Genomic DNA, 27,248 nt, shown 5'->3' with positions numbered 1-27,248 from the left:
AGTAAAACCACCAGATACTCGGCCTTTTGCAGTAACTGATGATTTTGGCATCCAGAACATTCTGAAATGAAATCAGCATACTGCAGGTATATCAGCTATGAATGGCAAGCTAATAAAAAGATTTTCGCAGGGTCCTTAGGCTACAGGACATTCTGAACATTCAAATGTGAACCACCAGTGACATCAAAGACTTGGGATAGGAGACACTTCATACAAAGAGTGGTGAGGGTATGGAATGGGTTACCTACTGTAGTCTTGTTGCTGATGCTGAATCACTGATTCTTTAAGACCAAGCTTGACAAAGTTTTGAGAGCAATAAGATACTAGGAACCAGACAAGCACAGATGGGTCAGATGGCCTCCTCGTTTGTAAATGTTCATACGATCTTAGTTGTGATTGACTTAGTGTAAAAGTCCCAAGGCATCACCCCTCCAGCAGTATTTATGGTACCTGATATATTGCAAAGAAATAACATATTAGAATGCTTAAGATTCACTTCTATGATACTGTTTTCACACAAAGCTAGTCCACCTCGCATCCAAACTTAATATTTCCACCCCTGGAGATAATTCACAACTAAGTTTGCCTAATTCTTCAAATGAATACTTTCATTTAAGCATATACAGCTCTGGCCAGAAGTTTTGCATCACCTTGACTATTATTACACCAAAAAATAAATAAAAAAATGAGCAAGTTGATGCGACAGGGTTCAAGTAGCAGCTCCCTGCTTTATGAAGCTAGTAGAAGAAATAACAGAATAGTCCAAATGTAAACATCTAACATTATGTACATCCAGCTGTTCATCATTGTGATGCAGAGCACTCTCCATTGCCTGACAAAGTTTCTAGTTCGATCTTTTTTTTTTTTTTGTCAAAGCTGTGATGTTTGTACAGGTTTTGTAACAGTGGTTAGCAAACTACTGTTGCGCAGACACTGCAGACTGAACAAGTCATTTGAGCACTATCATTATTAAACTCCAGCCATGGGTACATCTTCAACCAGTTGCTTTAAAATTTTTATTTTTTAAAAAGAATTTGAAGTCGGCAATTATTTTTCTTATTTTCTCCCCAATTTGGTAAGCCCAATTCTTGTTTATTTCAACTTGGCTCACCACTGCCACCCCCGCGCTGACTTGGGAGGGACGGAGAGGGACACACGCATCCTCCGAAATGTGTGCCGTCAGCCGTCCGCTTCTTTTCACTCTGCAGGCCCGCCATGCAGTCACCTCAGAGCTACAGCATCGGGCCGAATGCAATGCTGGGAGTTTAAGAGGACCCTAAGCCCTCTGCCTTTTTTCTCCTTTCCCATTTATTTTGGCCACCAGCTGCCACTTATATTTACAGTATCTATCTATCTATCTATCTATCTATCTATCTATCTATCACAGAGCATGGGTGGTCGGTGTTGCAGCTCTCAGTAGGAAGTGCAATACTGCAAAATAAACAACAGTGAACTCTGCTTTGTCATTTCAATGTTTGAGTCAATTTCATTTGGTTAAAATATATTATTAATAAGTCATGTAAGCTGCGGTGTCAGATGTACCAGAGCGTGGTTACAGGTTATTCTCAGTGCTATGAAAAGCGTGTTTTATGTGAGAAACGGATGAGTGGTCAGGCTAGCTATCTGTACAGTTTTAGGTATTTTGAGCTTCAACATCACAATTTGTCATGTGATATGTTCTTAAAGCTGAAGTCACCGAGTATAGTACCTAGGGATGGGTCAGTGTAGTCGAATACACAAAAATAAAAAACTATTCGAATAGCATATTACATATTTGAGTACTCGAAAAAGACTTGTATTAGCTATTAGTAGAAGCTACTAGTAAATGCTGCCACTTGACAAGTGTTCAAAGAGCGTTAAACCCTGTGCGTTCATGTGAATGAGATGCATGCATCGCTTGTAACAGCAAAGTTCTACAGTAAATGTATTCTGTTTGAAATTGCTGCCAATTTTGTTTCCATGTTTTCAGCTAATGTTAACAGATCCCCTGCTTGAGTTCCCCTGTAATGACTACACACAGCTGCTGTTGCTAGGCAGTCGTGAAACAGCTTCCGGGAGCACGGCTAACTTTGTAAACAAATGGATATAGCAAGTGCTGAAAAGGAAGACAAACTTTGGTAACATTGAAATAAGAAAGCTAATTTATTTTTGAATATAAAGACGTACTAACTGCGAAGCAGAACAACGCAATGACTAATAAGAAAACAGCGTGGAAGTTTTTTTTAACTCTGGACGGCAGTACAATGTAAAACATCTACTGTTGACTTTCTGTGAATGGATGGAGTAACGTCAACATTTGCACTGACCGTTAAAAGTACAACCAGGTATGTTCCTTGTTTTGAATTATTTACAGGTTATTGAATAAGCAAAGTAACTTGAACAAAGAAATCTCGTTTTGGACATTGTTTGTACACTTCATGAACCCAGCCGGCTCCTCCGAATAGTGAACTTAAACTTTAGCGGCTTACACTTTTTATGTGCTCATACAGTATGGCACACTTGCATGACATTGTCAGTGAGGTGTAGGGCAACCATGGGCAGTCAAGACAGCAGTGCTTTGTCATGAAAAGTCTGCAGGGTCATTCTGTTGTTCTAGATACTATTCAATGATTATGGCCTATTATTCTTCAGGGAAGATGTAGGTGGAAGTCTGTTCTCCAGATGGCTACAGCCGTCGCTTTTCAGACATTTTCATGCACTATACTTCCATACACCTGCAATGAATTACTAGCCTTGGCAGCCCTTATAAAAGTACCACAGTACATTTGCAGTTACACTGTGCATTTACCATAGTTTACCATGGTTTAAAATGTTGTTAACCTGCTTTGCCATACCTTTCCAGTCTTTACAATGCAAACCTATGCTTTACCATGCTTTCACTGTACTTTCGCTATGCTTCCATTCTGCTTTTACTATGGAAAAAGGGATATGTATGTGTCACAAAGATGGCCGGAGTGGGTGGCGTCAGACCAGAAGCAGGAAATAAACAGACAGAGAGGTGTGGTTTGGTGAAGCTGAGCGAATGGTTTCGCTCAGCATTTAATAAACAGCACAGAAAATAAAAGGTTTGTAACAAAACACAGGACACGGCACTATACGCCAAAATAAAAAGACAAACAAAACGAACTAAACAGTGCACAGACAGATGAACAAACACGGTGAGTGAAAACTCTAACTATTCACTTTTATATATTCACAGTTACCTCCGTCTCCAATCCCGTTCTCCACTCACCAAACACCCAAACCCCGACTGAATGCTACGTGTCTCTATATATACTGTTGTGCTGGGATTCAATTACTAATTAATTATTCACTTGAATCCCAGCACGTGAATTAATTCTGTGCAACCCCCGTGCTCACATATTACATTTAACCAGCACGTGAAGTGATTTGTGCCCTCCTCGTGCCTAAATACAAATCTACATTTTTAAATACACGTGAAACACAGACCCGTTTATATCCCGTGTACCAATGTCTATACACCAACATTAACACACGCACGCAACATACAACACATAATATGCACACAGGGGCAGGGCACATTGCCACAGTATGTTACTAAGAAAATGTTTAAACTTAACTTTTTGGGAATCTTCTTAACCAGGAAATCCATCATAATAAGCACTCCAATAGAACACTTTATTATTTTGTTTATACAAATTACAGCAAAATATATCTTTTTTTAATTTTAGTTATTTATTTATTTTTTGATTGAGCATCTGCGCCAATGAAAAGTAGTATTATTGGGTTATATGGAACTAAAAAGCTATTGGTCACAGCTGTATTGTGGGTTTTGTGTTATAAAAAGAGGCGAGGGACCATTGAAGTGAAAATGAAAACAAAGTATTTAAACACAGTATACTGAAGACGGAAAGAAATGTTTTGAACAAGCAGTATCGGGGCTATAACCAGGTAAGATAGTGCCAGGATCTGTTTATTTATTTTATTTTTTAAAATTCATTTTGACAGGTGTTTTGAAAGTGTGAGTCTGGCTCGGTTTCAATAAAATGACATAGACAGGCCCTTTGAAAGTTCTGGTAAGTTTTATTCAGTGGAGGCTGAAGTTTGAAAAATGTAAGCCTTGAACGGCTTTATCGCAGGATTTACAATCTGTACTGAGATGGTAAATTGTAGGATATACTGACTATTTCTGTAAGTGTCAATTTCACTGTTCCACATAGACAGATTATTTTCAATAATGTAAGTGTTGTAGTATTTATTAAAACACTTTCAGACATTTTAAAGTTGTAGGAAACCTGGACTTGATTTAAGGGATAATGGCAGTGCTGATTCAGGCACAGGCCACAGCAATGACATTGTCACTGTTATATCTTACTACTTTATAAGTTTATTTATTTATTTATTTACCTCTGTTTGTCTGAAATACTCATTGTAGTCCACTGGAAGGGTTTTTGAGAGCAGGGTTCGAGGATCTGTGTGAAGCGTTTTAGTAAGCACTGGTTTTAATTAGTAATTAATTAGTTTCATCTGTCAGCTGTGCTTCATTTGTCATTCTCTTATTGCGTAATAACAGAACGGCTGACCTCCATAGAAAACAATTTGAGAACAGCAAATAATAATCTGTACTTGCACTATACAGACTGTACAGTTTTCCAGGTCTTAAACATCTAGAATTGCTCCCAAATGTTTAACATTGCAGGCCAAAATAGAGGTCAGCTGTAGTCTTCTTCATACAGTAGGATGGTGTAAGGTTATTTCAATTCACTGCTTATATAAAGCTTTTTCCATAGAACGCAGGCTCACATTCATTTTGTTGTGTATCATTAAACGTTTCAGTACTCTAATGGAGGGCTTCTTGTGGTGGCTTTGTTTTGATTGGTTATAAACATTTGTAGTATGATACATTTTAAACATTTAGGAAATTAAACAGGACCAGAGTGGAGTAGTGGTTAGGGCTCTGGACTCTTGACCGGAGGGTCGTGGGTTCTGTACCCTTGAGCAAGGTACTTTACCTAGATTGCTCCAGTAAAAACCCAACTGTATAAATGGGTAATTGTATGTAAAAATAATGTGATATCTTGTAACAATTGTAAGTCACCCTGGATAAGGGTGTCGGCTAAGAAATAAATAATAATAATAATTGTGCTTATTCTAAATATATTTAGCACAGCTACATTACCATACAACTGTTTTTTTCTGGATTTTATGCTTCAAAAAATATCTAACATGTAATTATGAATGAAGAGAGTGACAAAGACTGATGATTTTTAGAATCCAAAACTGGAACATTTGATCCAGGATTTAACTAGAGAATCCATTACAGATGTCACTGGCCACTATCTGGTTTAAAATACATTAATATCTGAGCTTATTCTTGATGCCATAAGTATGTTGTGTGACCATGGTTACATTTGTTTGCAATAAATACTTCACATATCAAACTGTATACATAGAGCTGGTTTTTAACAGAATACTCTGGTGTATCAAGCCTTCCTGCTTCACAGGAATCAAGACACTCTGCTCCACGTTAATATTCTTGGGCCGATTCCAATTACCGATATTCCATATCAATAAATGGCAGATACTGATTACGATAGAGATTTGTTTTCCATTATTAATAATGCAATTGTAAATCATCACTTGAAATTATTATTTGACACTTGACAATGTATTTAAGCTTTAAACTGAACACATCACAGATTTTACTTATTGTAGGTATTTTGATTATAGGGCCTACATTCTGGCAGAAGTGAATTTAGTAAAACGCTATTAAATGTATAGCACGTGACACGTTTACTGAACTTACATGCATAATGTACATGCACTGATGGGTGGACTTACTAAATAGTGGTATCAGAGGGTAACCTGCATTTTATAAATCTACACTTTTTTTTTTTTTACAGATTCTATTGTATTATGCATATTGCATTTCTGTTTAATACTTCAAACATGAAATACACCATTTACCATGAAAAACGAGTGTACTACTAGAAATAAAAGTAGACATGCCATCGAAAAACGTTATTTTGAAATCTTTTAATACATAATGTGCATCAAACATATGTGTCAGACACATAGCCTAACAGAAAACACATACACAAGGTGTCAATGTGAACTATTTTTGCATCCTCAGGACATGATTACACACATGTAAAGGGTAAATGGTGACAGTATTGTGCTCCGCTACAGTAGTAAATTCACTAATTAGCAGTACAATGTTCTCTGATTTTCAATAAGAATTTAAATATAAAATCTATACGGGTTATACAATATATTGCATGTTATTACTTTATTATTACAATTGTGCTGGAGGCAGTATTTGGCACCTGTGATGAACTGTATGAAAAGAATTGGAAAGCCCCAAACATACAAACAATGGTTATGCATAAACAGAACATCTATTATTATACAGCGTTAGCATGACTACAAGTTTGCAAACAAAAAAAGTTATAAATATAATTGCACTTCCTACTGCGAGCCTCCACAACCACAACAGTGTGCTCTGACCAATGACGAGTTTGCTTGATTGATGGGAAGACCCACAGGCATGGGATGGCAGAGCGGAGATTGAAGATGAAAACTCTTACCCCCATGCTGAATTGAAGTCTAACATCACAGATTTGAGACAGAGCTTACAAGGGCGGATAATAATAATAATAATAATAATAATAATAATAATAATAATAATAATAATTAATAATAATTAATAATAATCGGTGATAGTGACAGTGAAATGCTAATTACAGAATATAGTATTTTATTAATAATAGTTGTCAATTCTGATTCCTGCGCATTCCGTCACCTGCAGGACATGCATCTACATCCCATAATAGTACTACGAGCGGCTGACTGAAACTGCAAGAAGTATGTTGCTACAGTATGTACACTGCTGAAGTGGTTTCCGCTGGTTTCCAGCATCTCTGTGATCTTTAGCTACTGTACCACTGCTATGACACACTTAAATAAGCTCTGGTGCAACCAATTGTCTTTAGAAGTCACATAACACCGTGTAACAAATTTTTTTTTTTTTTTGGTTCCTGGGTAGTAAGTGTTATTTCCTAATTGCTTATGCCTCAAAAGTATAGAAAATGGCTATTATTCCCCACAAACTTTGCTTTTGTGACCAGGACAGTGATATTTTGAAATTTACCTATTTTCCAGAACATTCCAGATAGATTCAGTGCTGATTAAACTTGGAGTAACTTCTAGAACTTTCTAGAACTTTCCAGTAATATAAATAGTAGTATAAATACAGGGGCCTTAAGTCCACCAGTTCAGTTTAGTTCCAGCTGCCTAAGTGGATACATAGCTGCATTTTTCTGAGATGGCACCAAGAGGCTGCAAGCATCCGGCAGACGCATTTTGCTATGTCTGCGGCCAATTTATCAAGACAAGAGCGAAAAAGTACTCCGTGGAAGCATCTGCTAAGATGTGTGAGGCCTAAAAGGCATATTTCAGCATGCCTGTCGGGGATCAAGACAAACCCTGGGCACCTCATTTCACCTGCGAGCACTGCAAAAAAACTCTGGAAGGTAAGATGGACAATTGTTGCTCGGAATTTTATGTTATAAAATTTGTTTTTAATTTTAAAATGTTTTACAATTTTCAATGTTATTGAAAAAATATATCATATGTGAAAAATGTTGCGAGAATCTCTTACACATTAGTCATGGGTGAAATAAATGTATTTTTGTAGGATGGTACAGAGGGGAAAAGAGAGCCATGAAGTTCACTATCCCAAGAATTTGGCGGGAACCCACTGACCACTCAAGCAACTGCTGCATGGTGGACCCTTCCAAGCGGACCGAGTTCTCTGTGGGGAGGAACAACGTCAAGTGGGAGCCACTGGTGGACCCCCGGAAGGTGCTGATGCCACCACTGCACATCAAATTGGGCCTTATGAAACAATTTGTCAGAGCTCTAGATAAGGAGTCGGCAGCCTTCAAGTACCTTCAAGACTTCTTCCCTAAGCTGTCTGAGGCAAAGGTCAAAGCCGGTGTCTTCGTCGGACCACAGATAAAGAAGATCCTGGAGTGCAATGAATTCCCCAAGAAGCTCACTAGTAAGGAGAAAGCGGCTGGAACAGCTTTGTCGCAGTGGTTCGGGGCTTCCTGGGCAATCACAAGGCCAAAAACTATGTGGAGCTGGTTGAGACTCTGGTGAAGAACTACGGCACAATGGGCTGTAGGATGTCCCTCAAAGTCCATATCCTTGATGCTCATCTTGATAAATTCAAGGAGAACATGTGACTCGGAGGAGCAAGGCGATATACTGGACTTTGAACGCCACTACCAAGGACAGTATAACGAGAACATGATGGGAGACTACATTTGGGGGCTGATTCGTGAAAGTGATTTACAGTATAATCGTAAATCTCGAAAAACTACTCACTTCTAAATCTTTTGTAGTCATTTTTGTATTACTTTAGTATAAATACATGTTAATTTGGATTCATATGTTGTTTTTTTCTGACTTTATGTGAACGAAAAGGCACAAATTCGCCCGTTTTCTCATTGGAAATAGGTAAATTTCAAAATATCACTGTCCTGGTCACAAAAGCAAAGTTTGTGGGGAATAATAGTCATTTTCTATACTTTTGAGGCATAAGCAATTAGGAAATAACACTTACTACCCAGGAACAAAAATTGTGTTGCATAGTAAATTAGTTGAATGGAGTCCACCTGTGTGCTATTAAGGTGTTTCACATGATTTCAGGTTAAATACACCTGTCTCTGGGAGGTCCCACAGTTGGTTAGTACATTTCCGAACAAAAACTACATCATGAAGACGAAGGAACATTCAAAGCAAATCCGGAATAAGGTTCTTCAAAAACACCAATCAGGGGTAGGATATAAGAACATTTCCAAGGCATTGAATATCCCCCGGAGCACAGTTGATGTAACTTAAAACGTGAGTATCGATGTTTCTTAAGAAACTGCACAGACGCCATTTCTTAATCAGAGTTAAGTTTATTTCATACATGCAGGGAAACCAGTCCAAGTATAGAACCGATTACCAGTTGTTACATCTTTTACATGACATTAAATACCCTTCTGCATAGGTGTCTCTCTCCTCCTCTTCCTATAACACTCAACCAATGGCAAAGGGACAATGCATTATTCCGGTCACTATGTACCATGTGCACTCCAATCAGGAAAAAACAAGTTTCTCTTGATTATTTTATACAAATCCACAAATCTCTTATCAGCCCCTTTGAAGTGTCTGGCTCCTTCCAGATCCCCCTGAAGACTAGCTTTATGACCCCCTCATAAACCAGCTGTATATTCTAAGCAAAAACCTGTTTAATTAGTTTTATACCCCACAGTGGACTCCCCGAAGGGCAAACGTCTTTCATGTCAGGGCTGGAGGTCAAAGAACTTGTTTGTACAACCTTGTGCTGCTGGCCAATCATTTGCTTTGACACAAAAGAATCCTTTTCAGTTGTCATAACTTCAGGGTAACTTCTCTACCATATTGCCTTCAATTTACTTCTAATGTGCGGTTGTTTAAATATAGTTAAATATACGTTAACTTGGTGTTTTTCTCAGCTCTCTGCTACCATCCATTGCTCAATGAAGCTGCTATTATTTCTTGCTTGCTCGGAGTCAATGCAGTGCAAGTATCTATATACCCAGAGTATATAGCCAGCCTTCATCTATTACAGCAGTGCTTGCATTTTTGGAACTAACAGTTTTTTCTATCCAATGTTAAATCACTTTTCAGAAAAATAACATGAATACAGCCGTCATTCCTCATGCGTAGCAAACTGCTATTCAATACTTGTTTCATGTTTTCCAACAACAGTAAAGTCCATTATTAAGAAATGGAGAGAATATAGCACAACGGTGAATCTGTCTAGAACAGGCCGTCCTCAAAAACTGAGTATCCGGGCGAGAAGGGCAGTAGTCAGGGAGGCCACCAAGAGGCCGATGGGAACTCTAAAGGAGTTACAGTCTTCCACGGCTGAGCAGGGAGACACTGTGCATACGGCAACAATAGCCCGGGTGCTTCACAAAACTTGCCTTTATGGGAGAGTGGCAAAAAGAAAGCAATTGTTGAAAAAAACTCACATCAAATCTTGGCTAGAGTTTGCCAGAAAGCATGTGGGAGACTCTGAGACCAACTGGAAGAAGATTCTATGGTCTGATGAGACCAAAATAGAGCTTTTTGGCCTCAACGCTAAGCGCTATGTTTGGCGCAAGCCTAACACTGCACATCATCCTGAGAACACCATCCCTACCGTGAAGCATGGTGGTGGCAGCATCATGCTATGGGGATGCTTCTCTGCGTCAGGGCCTGGAAAGCTTGTGAAGATAGAGGGCAAAATGGATGCAGCAAAGTACAGAGAAATCCTGAAGGAAAACCTACTGAAGTCTGCAAGAGACCTGGGACTTGGGAGAAGATTCATCTTGAAGCAGGACAATGACCCCAAACATACAGCCAAAGCCACACTGGAGTGGCTTTAAAACAAAAAGGTAAATGTCCTGGAGTGGCCCGGGCAAAGCCCGGACCTCAATCCAATTGAGAATATGTGGAAAGAGTTGAAAATTGCTGTTCACCAAAGGTCCCCATCCAACTTGACAGAGCTTGAGCAATTTTGCAAAGAAGAATGGGCAAAAATTGTAGTGTCCAGATGTGCAAAGCTGGTAGAGACTTATCCAAATAGACTCATGGCTGTAATTGCTGCCAAAGGTGCCTCTACGAAATATTGACTCAAGGGGGTGAATACTTATGCAATCAATTATTTTCTGTTTTGTATTTGTAATTAATTTAGAATAATTTGTAGATTTTATTTTTCACTTTGACATTATAGACTTTTTTTGTGTTGATCAGTGGCAAAAACTCCTAATTAAATCCTTTTTGATTCCATGTTGTAACACAATAAAATGTGGAAAAGTCCAAGGGGGGTGAATACTTTTGAGAGCCACTGTATATGCTGGCACACACCAATGCAGGAAGCGTCAGCTTTCATTATACAGGATGTTGTTAAAATACATTTATGAAGAAATTGTCCTACAGACCAGAGAATATGTTGGAAGCACTATGTCCATCCAAATTTTTGACTGTCCTGGGCAAATGGGCATGCCTTAAAATGGAACCCTGGTACGGTCTGTCTTTAGCACAAGCATCAGATTGTGGAGCTATATGACGTTACTGTTTTCCTAAAATCTCAAATCTAACATTACTTGACATCTCTATTTGACACTGTTATAGCTGAATTACCTCCAGCATCTCATAGTTTTAAGATTACTGTGCACAACAAAACAAGACCTGAGAGGCAGTTCTTTTTTAAAGAGCCCAAACCTATACTGCACACACAACTGCAACTTTTTATTTGATAGTTTATAGTAACACTAGGCATGTGGAGGTCTCTGCTCATTGGTACAGTTAGAGCTATCACTGTGACATATATCAACAGCATGTACAAAATTGTATAGAAGATGACTGACTTACAGTATGTGGAATAATTCTCAAAACACATGTGTGATATAATGTGTGATATATACAGAAGGACAGATGTACAGTCTGACAGACACCTCCATATATCCCTAATCTAATACTCTCAATAACTTGACGCTAAATAATGTTAATACAAACAAAGTTTCATCAGAATTGGATTAGTTGTTTTCTGATCACGTTCATTATATCCCCTGCAGTGTACAATACATCTCACCTGAGTCTTTAGGTTAACTATTAGGAGCTGTTTATGTAACTACAGGGGAAAAACAATTGATTTAACAGGAGGCTGGTTGCTCAAATTCCTGGTTGCTGTGCAAATACGAGTTTGTAACCTTGGGTGATGCATATGTGGTCACTCTAGTATGTGCATGTATAGTTAACTTCAAACTGAGAAAGGGTTTTCTCACCTACTTGAAAATTCCATAAAAGGATGCCATGTCAAAAAATCCCTTTCTCACACACATTACATCAGCATGATTCACTTAGGCATTGCTGTTATTACTTTGGCGCTGTCTGACCTGGGAGAGACATGAAAGGTTAGTAAGTTAGCTGCTCCTATAGAGATTTTGTTTAGATGTGTTGGTTGAAGAAGTTTGTTTACAGGAATCTGGAGCAAAATCTAAAGACCACTTTAAAAGAGTGAGATCAGAAAAGTCCATATAGACTACAGTGTTTAGGGGACTGGAGGAACCCTGCTTCCTCTTAGAGGGTAAGGTAGCAGTATCCATGCCTCAAACTTGCCCCGGACTAGAGGAAGCACCCTTTCTTTTAGCCGGTGAGGAAGTAAGGGAGCAGTTCCATCTCTATGCATCAAACCCTGGAATGCAGGGACCTGCCTTTCTATTAGGGTGTGAGGGAGCAGTTCAGTCTCCGTGCCTCAAGCCTGCCCTGGAATGGAGGGACCTGCCTTTCTATTAGGGTGTGAGGGAGCAGTTCAGTCTCCATGCCTCAAGCCTGCCCTGGAATGGAGGGACCTGCCTTTCTGTTAGGGGTGAGGGAGCAGTTCAGCCAGGGCAGGCTTGAGCCATGGAGACTGGAGGGACCACCCTTTCTCTAAGCATTAAGTCTGTCATTGACTAAAAGGACAACCTGTTAAATGAGAACTTCTTGTCAAACTTTTTAAAAGGACTGGGGCTGAAAACCACTACTCTAGAGTACTGATTATCCACTTGAGATGAAGCACATTGATAAGGAAGGACATTCTTTATCACAGCTTATTGACAGTGTCGGTTTTGCGGGCTATACAGAAGTATCTGTACTCATAGATGTCCCTTAGATGTGTACATATCCATACAGTGGGTGTAGGTCAGGGTGCTTTTCTTTTGCATGATATTGATAGCTCTAGTTTTGAATGTAGAGCCCTGGTGGGGGAGGTGTGAGTTAATGACATGCTCCAGTAGTTTCCTTCCCCTGTGGTCGGCCTTTGTGAGCTCAGTTGTGTTTAAAGCGCTTATGGTGAATTTATGAGTCTTCTGCTGCACTTCAGACATTAGGAGATGGATGGGATCTGTGCTCAAAAAGGGGAGGTCGCAGCTTGAGATCTCCGAACATCCCAAAGTGAAAGAATGAAATAGCAGCGTAAGCTTTTCATCCTAGTTTTTATTTTAAATTCCTCTTGAAAACAAATACACATCTATTTGTTTTTGTCTAATAAACAACTAATATGAACAGAGATGAAGGTATTCTGTGGTTTCACTTCACATACTGTAAAAAGTACTGTAAAGTAATTAGCCACCAGTTATATTACTGTATTGGTGGAGCTTCGATGGTACAGTCAGTAGTTCTTGGTTGACAAGGGCTTCTGTGTCGACGACTGGATAAAGTATTGATGTTTTTATGAGGAACAAAGTGGTGGCCATTCTGGAAGCCTGCATTTTGAAGCAGATATCCACCTCTTACCAAAAAGAACAGTTTAAACTCTTAGCAGACTTGTCACATCAAATTCAAATGTTGGTACTGTAGCTGGATCTTTTTTTATATATATATATATATATAAAATATATTTAACTTAACTGATTCAGTATTCTTTTTTTTTAATTGTGTTCAAATAGATTTGTAGTCAGACACCTCTCCTTCCTTTAATTATCTCCCTGGGCTCACACACTTGAAGAGCCAAATTATTTTTCTTTAATTTATTATGCCATAGAGAATTGAGTCCTGCTGGAGGCTTTGATTTTCCAAAATTAAGTGTTTTGAGTAAGAATTAAAATTGGATGGGGTATCTGACTTGAGTATTTATGTTCTGAATACTATTTTATTTTGTAAGTTGGCATTAATATTGCAAATTAAAAATCCAATGTATTTGTTTTTGTTGGATATATGCAAATGCAGGTTTAGGAGACAGTAATTGAGGTATATGTGATTCTAGTGAGCTGCTTTTTGTGCATTGTAATATAATATCAGATGTGCATTAATGCTCCTTAATGATGGACTGTTTTGGTAAAAGAGATATGAAGAGCATGCATTCATACCAACTATCATTTAGGCATCAATCAAGATCTATTTGCTGGACTACACTTAGATACGTAGGGCTTTTATCCATTTATCGCAATACAATATGTGTATATATATATATATAGGACAGCTGATTCCAGACTATTAGATAATATATTTTCTTAATAAGGGACCTCGGCACATTTACCCTACGGCATGCACAGAGTAGGGTTATGCCAACAACAAAGATTTTTTACAACAAGAATATCGTACCCAATAGCCTGGAGTCTATCCTATTTATTTGTATTTTATTAAAAAGAAAATTAAATACAAATTGTAGAACGCTGTTGGCAACTGCCTGTTCTCATTGATGGAGAGTAGTTAGGGTAGAAAGAGTCTCAACAGGAGCAAGTGCTAAGGTATGAAAGTCAAAGTTTTACATCCAGTGCTGTTTTATAAAATAAATAACCTTAAAACAATGCTCACGATGAGCTAGTCAGTGTTTTGTGATGTGGTACTGCAGCTAATAGGTTATCAAGCATTACTAGTGGTGTGATAATTACATGTCATATTCAAAGGTTTTAGCTCTCCACTGTTTAATATGTACATACATACACACACAGGGCTGCTATTTAGAGTAAAGTGGTTGTAGTTTACATTGTTTATGAGGAACTGTGTGGCAAAGAACTGCTATGAAGCCACAAGGGACATTTGCAATACTGTGAAGCAAATTCTACTTCCGTAAACGATCTCGATAATTATTACTTTTTTTTTTTAAACAGCAACACGTGATTACTGATATTGCAGAGTATTTAAAAAAAATCTATATATATATATATATATATATATTCAAGACCACAAATACTATTAAGTAGTGGTGCACCAGTATGGACGATATATCGCTCCAGACTCTCTAAGTTTGGTTCAATCGATAAGGAATCATTCATACCGATACAAATGCACTGCAAATCATTAAGTAAACACAGTGATAATGCAACATCGTTTAGTGAAAAATAAAGCGGCGTGGGACTACGCGTGATCATTTATTTACTTTACTTCAAGGGTCAACTATTGTTTACATCATTACAATGCGTTCCTCATAGCAGACGCGATGGCGGACGCAAAAGAACAGCAGACCGAAGAAGAATAGACCCAAACCTAAACATAAACCTGTACAAAATGCTCCAACTAAGCTTAAATCCAAAGTGTGGAAGCATTTGCAAGATATGCCGAACAGAAAAGTACACTGGAAATAAATACAACTAATCTTTCCGTGCACTTGAGAAGAGTACAGTATCGATGTAGACTGCACTGATTTACACAGACCTATAAAACCTGCTAGGCTATGGCCCTCTAGGACCAGAGCTGGGCTGTAGGTGTTCTTGCCATTTGCAAAGCAGACCACAATGTCATATTGCATAAAGAAATGGGTTTTAAACAAGGAGTATTGTGTCCCACACAATTAATTTTTTTAAAAAATATATTTTAGAAGGTTACTTATTATAAACATATGTTGGAAATTTCAGGGCTGTAGGCACAGAAAAAGGTAATGCCTCGTATTTGTTTTGATGCCTTATTGTTAATATGAATATATTGTTTGGTACAGAGCTATTTCTTTCTTAAAGAATGAGTAGTATGTTTGCTCTATCCTTGGTTATTTACACTTGTTTCAGGAACAGTTAATGAGGTTGAATAATCAATGTTTCATTAACATTGTAATTATTCAGGATCACACGTTTTTGCAGTTAGCATTAATAGATTATACTGATAAGCAACTTTTTGTGCTTTATTAGTTGTGTTGTGATACGTACCGTATCGCAGCCCATGTATCGAGGTACATATCATATCATCGTCAAGCTAAAGGTACACACCCCTACTGTTAAGTAATAACTAAGGAAGTTTATATTTATTCTTTTCCTTGTGTGTGCTGTAATGGCATCTCAGCCGTTTGAATTCGATGGAAAGGCAAGAACTGGACACAAAGCAGTAGCCTCATAGTTCAAAGACAAACTTCTTCCTATTAAACTAATGAGCAAGCTCTTTAGTTGAGAGGCAAGTACATGCCTTATGCACTCAGGACCTAAGATAAGATCCACCTTGGAAGTGCATAGTAAACTTCTGAAATGTTTCCTTGTCGGATAAGATGCCCCCATAGTAAACTTAAACAGTCATTCCATGTAAAATCAACACAGGTCAAAATACACAAAAGGGCGTACATGTTAATTGTATTTAGAATCTGCCAAATTCTTGTTTTGTTTTTCCTTCGAGAGCATCAGTTCCTGAGTTCACCTTGTTTTGGCTAAAAAGGCACCCTTGAACAACATTAAACAAATATTGCAAAAACCCATCACCCCAAGGACATGAGATGAGCCTGTGGTCATCTTTGACCTTCAAACTGAGGTGTCAACACCATATCACGCCAAAGTTAAAGCGCAGGGGAAGGGTTTGTCGGTCAAACATGAGAGGGTGATCTTTACAGCTTTAGAGTACAATTATTTGAATGTTTTTGGAAAGCTCTGTAGAACAAAAGTTATTTTACTCATGAAAATAGCCGTAAACAACCCACTCAGGTCTTTCAGGGGCTATAATCTTTCCACCATCCATATTCTTGAAATAACTACAGTAATACTACATAAAGAGTATTCTTTTATTTATTCATTTTAATTTACAGATGTATATTTTAGCTTTAATGAACAGCCTTGGAGTACTCTGAATTAAAAATAAGATTGCTTCCATATGTAACCAATGGGTTATGCAATCAAAGCAAATAAAAACCCTCAGGAGGGTGTGCGGGTTCTGCAGCTTCATGTCACATTGCTGTGATCAGAACTGTCAGCTTTGATTAATCAAACAGGGTTTACTCCAATTCATATGCTTTACCATTTTTTTCTGAGCTGTTCTAGTGTAAATGCATTACACTGACTGTTTTGGCTTGTTCCATTGTTCGTTAGTTAAAACCCTGCCTTTTTCAAAAGAGCAGATCGTGCAGCATGGTTTGTGTATTTGTACAGGAAACTAACCCACTCTGACTCGTCTGAAAAGCATGATAACTGGCATCACTCTTCAAAAAGCAACAATGTGTGCACTGTAAATTGCCCTTTGGTTTGTCAAGAGGCTACTGGTAACCTTTTTATTTATTAGACAGTCATGTCTTAGGGAATCTTATAAATGTCATCCAAGTTTCTAAAGGTCCGATAGAATGTTCAGATTATGTTTTACTGATGGTCTCTAAGGTATGTTTTATCATTTTCTAGGTGATGCAACCCTAGTGGTTTTAGTAATATTATTGTTGCTATGACGAACATGGGTTTTTCATGTTGGAATATTATTTCAAAATTAAACAATATAAAAATATAATCTGTAGCATATTGCAGTTAAAATAAATAAAATACAATTTTAAAATAAATCATACCACGAGAAATGACCTATTGAATAAGGTGTTAATCCGTCGCGTATCCGCCCGTCACATATCCGCCCTAGCCGTTTATCCACCATGATCAACCTCTTCAGTAATGTTAGTTTATTATTGAACAGAGAAGATTAGTTCATATATTGTAGATCCTACCAAAGCTGCTCAGTGTGTTGATATGTAAATAAATCCTGGTCGCCTGCAGGGCGTATCAACTTCAACCTCTGTCTCGATCTCCTGCCTGTCACTCAGCAGCGAATGCACACATCCACGTGGCAGACGGCTACCCTGTCACAAGCATTTATACCCTGTATCTTTCTAAACAAGGGATTTAGGGGAGCTCTCTAATAAAAGCTCAATCTCAAAACAATAATTGTGTGAATATAGTAATTGTTACAGCTGTGTTTAATGGTATTTTAAAACAGGATTCATTCATCCGCCCTTACTCTGGTCCCAGCACTGTCAGATATGCAACGGATTACTGTACCTTTTTAAACAATTGTTATATGTATTACTTCCTGAGCCTTAAAATAGCTAGTAGACATTTATATTCTACTGCTGCAGTAGTAACACGTCCAACTTGCACATCCTGTTATTCTCTCCTTTTTTTTCCCCCCAAGTGTTGTAGTCAACTATGCTGCCTCCCAAATTCATTACCTATGTGTTACTCATGCATCACATTTTCTGATAAGCTACTCCTATCTATTTTTAGATAATGCTAGTTGAATTGTAGCAGTTTTGCCTAAGATACTAGCAGACAGCTGGCCATTTGACTTATGGAAAACAAAATCCACACACACAGCACTATACCATTTCAGCAATTTAATTTAAATAGTCGAAGTGATAAAGAATGTCACACATAAAAGCAGTATCTTCTTGATATACAGTATGTCCCAGGACATCATTAAAGCTGCATCCACACTGGACGCGAGCGACATGAGCGAATCATTTAGAAGTCACTGCAGTCAAATGGGAGTATCCACACTTGCAGCGAAAAGTTTCTATTTCTAGTTTCTATTTTTTTTATCGTTGCGCGACTGGAATGAAACCAACCAATCAGAAGCAAAGTTGACACCCTTGAAACACATCCAACACACGTCTCAAAACAAGTTATTAAGTCATAGAGGCAGTGTGGTCCAGTGGTTAAAGTCCAGGGCTTGTAACCAGAAGGTCACCGGTTCAAATCCCACCTCTGCCACTGACTGACTCGCTATGTGACCCTGAGCAAGTCACTTAACCTCCTTGTGCTCCATCCTGTGGATGAGATGTTAAATCAATGTCCTATTGTAAGTGACTCTGCATATAATGCACAATTCACAGCCTACCTCTGTAATGCGCTTTGTGATGGTGGTCCACTATAAAAGGCGCTATATCAAAATAAAGGTTATTATTATTATTATTATTATTAGTATTATTATTATTATTATTATTATTATTATTATTATTAGGTGCAGCAGTATCCATTATTACATGATTGTAAATTGAACAGTACAAAGACATCCAGAAGAAAGACAATGCCTCGGTGGCTTGCAGGTGGTGCATTTAGCAGCACAGAGACATTGCATATAAATAGGTTTATTAATAAGCAAAAATAAACTGGAGCATACATGTAGTCTACATATCCAGCATTTCAATGAAAATTGTGCACTTTTGCTGACTTTTAAAAAAGACACAAAAAAGGTCCTGCATTCACACAACTTGAACATGTGACCTAATTTTAAGCGATGGCTTTTTTTTTTTTTTTTTTTTTTTATCATAAATAACATTTTGTTCACTAAATTGTTCTGTGGCACACATCTGTGACAGGAAGAAGTTATTTACATACGCATAAAGCGAAGTTTTGTGGAGATTCACCAAACAAACACAAATATAATCATGGTCCTACTGTTCTATACGTTTTAAAACAAAGCCAGCAACACGTTTGTATTCTATGTGACACATCCCAACATTACCAAGCTCATACATACATGAAGATTATGAGCCATATTTAAAAAGCATTTTCTGTCAAGTTCACCAGATTGTTTTAAAAGGAAACACTAAATAAAAGTAAATAATACAAGGTAAGTGGTGATAATAACACAGATTTTAATAATAATAATAATAATAATAATAATAATAATAATAATCAATGGGTTCGATTCCGGCCTCAGGGGTCTGTCTGTGTGGAGTTTGCATGTTCTCCCCGCGTGGTTTTTCTCAGGGTATTCCGGTTTCCTCCCACAGTCCAAAGACATGCTGCCTAGGTGGATATGTCTCTCTTAGTTGCCCTGCGATGGACTGGAGTCCTGTCCAGGGTGTAGTCCCGCCTTGCGCCCTGTGTCAGCCGGGTTAGGCTACAGCTCACCGTGACCCACTATAGGATTAAGCGGTTACAGATAATGGATGGATTAATAATAATAATAATAATAATAATAATAATAATAATAATAATAATAATAATAATAATAATAATAATAATAAAGTTGCACTTTAAAATACTTAAAGTTAATAAACAAAAAGGATCAAAGAAGGAATTTGTAAAGAAACACAATTGAGATTGCAGTAAGTTATATATATATATATATGTGTAAAAATAAAATCATTTTGTTGAAAATATCAGTTCAACTATACTACTATTGTCTTCTGACAACTGGAGATGTACCGGGCTTCAGATCAGACTGCTACTACTACTGGTACCACGAAAAAAAAAAAATAAATACTATGACTACAACAATTACTACTACTAATAATGATAACAATAAAACTGTTGGATATATAGGGATGTTTAATAACTCTGATCTATAGATTTTACAAGTCTAAACTTTTATTTTACAATGGAGTTGCCGGAGATCAGGGTGGTAACCAAACAAGCCCTGTTTTGTAATGGGACCGCCCATCTCTAGTATGTCCAGTAGGAATGCATGGGTGGGTTATGTATTTATTTCTAGTCTTTTGGATCATTTCCATGTTGGGTCTGGTGTGGATTGACATTCCGCGACTTTGCTCGTGTCGCTCTGTCCAGTGTGGATGCAGCTTAAGAGCACTTAATAGATGTCCATACATTGCCACATATTTTTTTTCATTCATTTAGCTATTGAAATAGATTTAGCTGTAGATAAACTAAGACCAGTCTGTTAAATGGATCAGCTTTCTTCTGTCTGTCTGTATTCTTTAAATAGGATTCAGTTTGTTACATGAAAAGCCGTATAATCTTACAGGCACAGTTCCATTCCTGCTTGTGTTTCAGTAATTAATCTCCCTGAAGCTTCATTAAAGATGCACCAGTCCATTAGGGTAAATATGGGCTTGGAGCAGCTGAGGAACGTGTAAAATAGGGGCAGCCCTTTCTGTTGAGCTTCAGTGAGGTACAAGACAGCGAGACCACACAGCTACAGGAGAACACATCACAAAACAATGAACCAGGTATGTCCAGGTCAGAGTGGGTTACCTAAGGGTAAGTCCTCTTGAGGAGTGTCAATTACTTGTTTCTTGCTAAAAAAAAAAACTAAAAAACATGGGCAAACATGGGCTATTGATGTTTGAATATTTTGTCAAATAAATATTATTTCACTTTGAATTAGCTGAAAAATGAAACTATAATTTGTACCATATTACAGGAGTAAAGTAAACCTGCTACCCCTTCAAATGATCTATTAAAGAAAGGAGAGAAACACTCTTCTGCACAGTAGAATGTGTGTTATTTATTTTAGACATTTATGTATTGCATCTTTACAAACAGGTGTACATTATTTTATATGATTGAATACAAACATGGTAATCTTTGCTACCGAGTACATTCCAAATAATATTTGTTTGAATATCCAATATTTGTCCCAGTCCTACATCATAATGTTCTGTAGTAGAACTGTACAGTATATCCTTAGGATGTTTAAAAGTATATTATTGTGAAGACATGTTTGATATTTTGTCTAGCAAGTGCAATCTCCCTCTAGCTATGGAGCAGGCATTTACAAGCATGTTTGTTTGCATTTCAGTTTAAAGATGAACTGCCTTATAAATTACACACTTTATATTCAAGTGGAAATGCAGCATCGTTTTGCTTAACTGTTGTGCAAGAAGTAAAATATGAGTGGTGATTACTTCTCTTTGTCATTTCCATACTGTGTAAAGAAATGTGGGTGATCTAAAACAAAGCTTTTTATTAGGGTTACAGTGTAATAAATAATAATAAGATGAAAACCCATTACCCCTAAAAACCTAAATGGACTGAGATAAGTTAAGGTTACTTTGACCAGGCTGGCTGGTGGTGACGTCAGACCTGGAAGAAATAGCACACAGACAGTACTACAGGGTATGAAAGCGCGGCTTGCGTGTTTTATTAATAAATAAAAAGGTAGAACAAAGACAAAACGGCACAGTGGCCAAAACAAAGAGACATGGAACAAAACAAGTATAGTCCTAGACTAAAGCTAGCACCTGTAGCAATTGTTTTCTCTTTTAGTTTCACTTTCTCTTTACCTCCCGACTCTTTCTGCCTCTGAACACACCAACCCTGTGTGCGTGCAACATGATTGCTAATCTCTCATTCAATTGAATCTCGGCACAGGCTGCATGTGAACTAATTGTGCACCTCCCGTGCCCCCATACAAATACCCACTTTAAGCTGCACGTGCCTAAATACAAATACACATTTTAAATCACCTGTGCTACATAACCCACACTTTTGTGCAGCACTACACACATACGTGATTGTGACTTGCTATCGACTGATTAAAGTCTTTATAGTGGTGGTGCCCCACCTGGACCGAGAGTTATTAAACTGTGAAGGAGACAGATTACCAACTCAATTATTTCACCAAGTCCTTCAAGTCCACCAGTTTTCTGATACAAAGCCCATCCCTTCAATGTTACAATATACTTGATTATCCGTCACAGCACGCGGTTTTTTTATTTCTGACTAAAATGTTTAGTCAGTCTTCATGCGTACACACACTATTACTGTAGTTCGGTTACAGTTCCTAGGAGCGCAATGAATAGTGGAAATTACTACGATAGTGTCCCACCATGTTATATTTAATTTAAAAATAATGTGTTATGCCCCATATTATCAGAGGTCCATATTGCTAAAAAGAAATAAAATAATTACCGTATTTTGGAAAAAGAAAATATGAACACACAATCACAAGTAAGGCTTGAAGTTTTCAGGTTTTATTTTTAATCAGGTGATGTCCCTTTTAAACAAATTCAGCTGATTCTGTTTCATAATTAAACCCAGCAAAAGCTGTTCATTGCAAAAAATCATTGCTTTTATCTTTATATCTGGCCTGAGCCTAATTGTGGTCCCCTTAATTTTATTTCAAACAGAGCTGACAAATGATGTAAATTGTTCATCCCCGATTTTAATTTTTTTTTTTTTTAGTCACCTAATTTAACGTTGTGCTTTTGTTGTTTTCCCCACCAGTTTAACAGAGATGTCCTGACAGATTTAAGAATAACTACCCAGTGCGGAGTATACACTGAGTGTACATCCTTCAGGCGCCTGCGCTGAGTATTTCGCGAAACCTATCAGAAAGCATTTTGGGATGTTGGAGGATACACAAAAAATGTAGTTCAGTATTACAGCGTCTACACTTCTGACAAACTGCACTACCTGATGCGATCTAATTTAGAACTGGACTCGAGACTACCCCCTGAGGTGGTCTTGAGTCCGGTTCTTGAACATGGCATTAAAGTCTGGGCTGGCAGTATTGAAGTTGCTTGTGTTGTTTATAAACTTAGCACTGGCTTTTTAATAAAGAAACGATTTCATACTGTATTTCAAATGAAGTGCTGGAGATGGGAGATTTATTTAGTGTAGATTATCATGTGTCTCTCAAAGTTCTACCAAGTTGAATCTATTTCAGGACGTGCAGAACAGCTGTATCAGGGAAGCTAACCACTGGGTGCAGCTCCAGCTTGGCCAATGTTAAATCTTCCAGGCAGACTGTTCCCTGGGGTCTAATGTTTCTGTTTCACATGAGAGGAGAGGGAGGTTTAAAGTAACAGTAACACTTACAAAAACACAGTCAACTTTATTGGGAATGCAAATCAATATACTGCGAATGTAAGGGACTGTAAGTGAGAGTACAATTTTTAAAACATGAATTATTTCAGAAACTAATCATTCAATTTGCAATCAATTGAATGTATGGCATTTATGTTTTAGATATTTCTATTTTTGTCTTTTCATGACTAGGGTAGTACATTTTGTTTGCCTTAAATCATATCCATTTACAACCTAACCATTTTAGCTCTTTAGGTTCTCATTTATTTCCTGGAAATCTGTTACCTTTTTGAGTTAGAGTGTGGTTCCTTCAAACTATTTCTGCAGCTCTGTCTTTTACGTGCTGGGGTTAGTCTGCTTTCGTTGGAAATATCCTTTGGGTAATGTGAATTGAATACATTTGATTTTGTACTCTAAACCTTTGACTATATTCATAATCCATTATCTTTCCAAATGCCATGTTTTCTAAATGTGATGGTTGTAGAATTATTGATTTGTGATAATCCATATTTTTGTGATACATTTTTTTTTTTTTGATAACAGGGAAAATGAATATCCATAGTACTGGTGCAGTACTCTACATGGTTTTGGTAGATTACATAGTCTGGCTAGGAATGTAGCATCATTCCCGCTAGCTCACGCTGCCACCACGCTTTCTCATTCACTCTGCCGTCATCTTCATGCTAGTCTCCTGCACATTTCACCCCACTCTCACGCTACATTAACATGGCATTCTTATTGTGTTCAATGAGGGAACTGCAGCACTACAGACAGCAATATGTACTTTAACACTAGAACCACCATGGTTGTACTCGTACCTAAAACCGCCGCCAGCAGTCATTATGACCGTTACATTTTAAACAACATCAGTATTAAAATGAAAAACAAACTATCGGATACAACTCAAAGGTTTTATTCAAGCACGTCATATCAAACATCTGCACAGCCGAAACACCGTATTTAAATGAACAATTAAACATAAAAGGGTTTATTTTCTAACTTGCCACATATAAAGCACTACTTTAAAAAATGAAAAACTAATAAAATAAACATTTCAAAAGAAACTAGTGTGTAAACAGGTGTAAACAGGTATCTGTACATACAAAACTGTAAAAACTAAAGTAGTTTTTAATTTAAAATGAAAGTAACATGTTTTCTCTTGCGTGTGTCACTCGATGCAACACAGAATCCAGGCTGAGCTGAAGCAACCTGCTGCTTTGCAGTTTTCTGATTGAAATGTTTCTGCCAAAGCGCTGTGGCTAGCTTCTGAAGAAATCTCTCGTACTGATATTTTCCCCTGTGCATTCCTTGTACAAAACAAAGGAATTGATGGCTGCCAGGTCCAGTAGAGATAACAACAGGCTTGTATAAAAATATAATATTGTAGGTTATATTTAAAATAAAAACGTATTGTAAAAGGCAGTCAAAATGACTGCTCTGGCGGTTCTAGGTGATTTATAACTTTTAATTTTTGCGATCCTGCCTTTCAAACGCCATCAGGGTATTTAATACATGTATTTAGGAAAAGTGAAGAGCAGACAACCGCGGATCTTACACGCAGAGTAATTTTAAATTTTAAAAGTGAAAACCGTCAAAATGACTGCCATGGCGGTTCTAGTGTTAATGGAAGTGAACACAGAGCACAAGAACGTTCTTTAAGATTCTCTTTTCTTTTATAACAACACATATTCTTATTTTCTTTATCACAATCACTGGTGTCCCTACTCTGTACCTCCTCCAGTGACAAGCAGAAAGAGGAATTTAGAAAAGCGTGAAAGCCTCAACATAAAGCAGCTGGAGAGCTTATTAGTAATGAGTATATGTGACGGGGTACACCCCACCCCTGTGTGTAGTTCGTCTATTTTGTATTGTTTTGTAATTATTATTATTATTATTATTATTATTATTATTATTATTATTATTATTATTATTATTATTACCAAAGTCATTGTATTTATCTTGCTCTTAATTGTATTATTACTTGTACTGTGATTCTTGAAATGTATTTTTATTTATGACTAAGTCGCCCTGGATAAGGGCATCTGCTAAGAAATAAATAATAATAATAATAATAATAATAATAATAATAATAATAATAATAATATTAATATTATTATTATTATGTAAATGTACTGTTTTGTGTTTTACACAATGGTTTGTTATTGTTAGTTTTCAGCATGGATGGGGTTAAAATTCCCCATCATGCTAAACCCGTGCAGAATGTGACCGTCTCCAGCTTGATTAATTTATTACTAATCTGGAAACGGTCACATATATAAAAACCCACAGCTTTCACTGAACGAGGTTGGGGTGTTCAGAGGTGGAATGATAGAGCGAGACAGTAAACTGTATAAATCTAAACAATTGCTACCCGTGCTGGTTTAACACCAGTGCGTCACTTGTTTGTTTGTGTATCCTGGTTTGTTTTGGCCACCATGATGTTTTGTTTGCTTAAATAATTTTATTTGAAATAAATCCGTGCACCAGCGCATTCACTCTCAGTACTTGTTGCCTATTTCCTGGTCTGACGTCACCACCAAGCCATCATACCACAGTATATACCAGGGCTGTGTTCGAAGGTTCGTTCACCAGCCAGGAATTCATTAAAAACTTCCAAGGCTCGTCAAGTTACATTCACGCACTGCATGTTTTTTTTTGTTGTTGTTTTTTTTTCTGTTATCAGGAACCTTTTGACAATGTGTGAGTACTATAAATGACACATTGAATGTCACTCGCATGCAAAATTCAATCTTTTGATTTCTATAATGCATATTACGTAAACAGAAGTTATATTAAAATCCACTGCCAAATCGTAGCAACTCTATATGGCACCGCTGCCGTGTATGAAGCAGGGTATAGTATGCCAAAGCACTGGGGTGGTACCTATAGCGGTTGTAGTGCTTCAGTAAAATATGTACTGAATACCTAGAGTACAAGACAGCGTAAGAGAAGTGCTATGGTAGAATATGTTTGAAACATACAAAATGTACAGTAACACTAAATTTTAATTTTGAAAACTGAGCATCATCTGCCCCTCCACCCTCCAGCTCGTGTTATCCAGAGGCAAACTTTAATTTCTTCATTCACCTTCTCGACAGCAAAGCGTTGTATAGCATAAACTGTATTGAAAAAATGTCTCTCAACCCCTCTGCTGTGTGGGATTTTTTTGTTAAATGCCCAGACTACCAAAAAAAAAAAAAAAAGTTGAATACAAACTGTGCAAGCGACTCTTGTCATGGAGGCATAACCAATCTCTGGGGTCACTTGACAAGCATAAATTCATATTATTATTATTAGTATTATTATTAATATTTTAGTAGTAGTAAAATGTGACTGTGACTGACAACCTGCTTGGAACGGTGACTGTTAAATAAAGCTTTGTTTTGCCTAAGTCCGCTGCAGTTGGTGCTGCTGCAATGCAAGCTTACTGTATATATCACAAGCAGCATCAATTACGTGTAAATAAATGTGTTTTTATTTAAATTATAAAAACATGATTACTATTCTATATAACGTATTTTTAAACTACGTGTGAATGTTTTAATCCATTTATATGGATTAATTATAAAATAGGATTTTCAATCAAATCTAAACTAGTCGCTATGGTGACGTCACCAGTAAATTATGCAAATTAGTACCATGGAAGGTTCGAGCCTTCCTTCGGTAATGTGTTCCGAACCTTCGAAGGTCAAAATGTACCCTTTGTTGCAGCCCTACAGTATACCACGGAGCCTTTTTGCAAATTTAATAACTTCTTCTTTTGAATTAATTATTTATATTCGTTGCAATTTTCTCCAGGGTCTGGACAAACAAACTCTTGCCATAACGCTGTTAATAGGACAACCATTTATTGATCTAAATAGCTCTGCCCTTTCCCTCTTATTAATGGTGATGTATTGATCCATAAAGGCACATTTCTAGTACACTAAAAATAGTTATATTAGGTCTACATCAAGTTTAGAAATTTCACAGACAACCTGCATCATAAAGACAGAAGCAGTA

The 27,248-nt window shown here is 37.3% G+C and overlaps 1 protein-coding gene across 2 annotated transcripts in view; it reads left to right on the top strand.

Annotated features, from left to right (window-relative positions):
* Positions 1-27,248, top strand: part of si:ch211-288d18.1 (USP6 N-terminal-like protein) — an 87,566-nt gene that overhangs the window by 15,272 nt on the left and 45,046 nt on the right. Inside the window, exon 1 of one of the 2 annotated variants that reach the window (XM_034053303.3) lies at positions 20,580-20,665. The exons of the other annotated variant lie outside the window; for it this stretch is intronic. The gene's annotated coding sequence lies outside the window, so the exon portion shown is untranslated. Of the gene's footprint in view, positions 1-20,579; positions 20,666-27,248 lie in introns of those variants that run through there. 2 annotated transcript variants of the gene reach the window in all.

This window comes from Acipenser ruthenus, chromosome 27 (assembly GCF_902713425.1).
Source record: "Acipenser ruthenus chromosome 27, fAciRut3.2 maternal haplotype, whole genome shotgun sequence".
In the NCBI taxonomy this organism is placed as follows: domain Eukaryota; kingdom Metazoa; phylum Chordata; class Actinopteri; order Acipenseriformes; family Acipenseridae; genus Acipenser; species Acipenser ruthenus.
The sequence above is the reverse complement of the archived record's forward strand: the minus strand, read 5'-3'. Positions and strand labels throughout refer to the sequence as shown.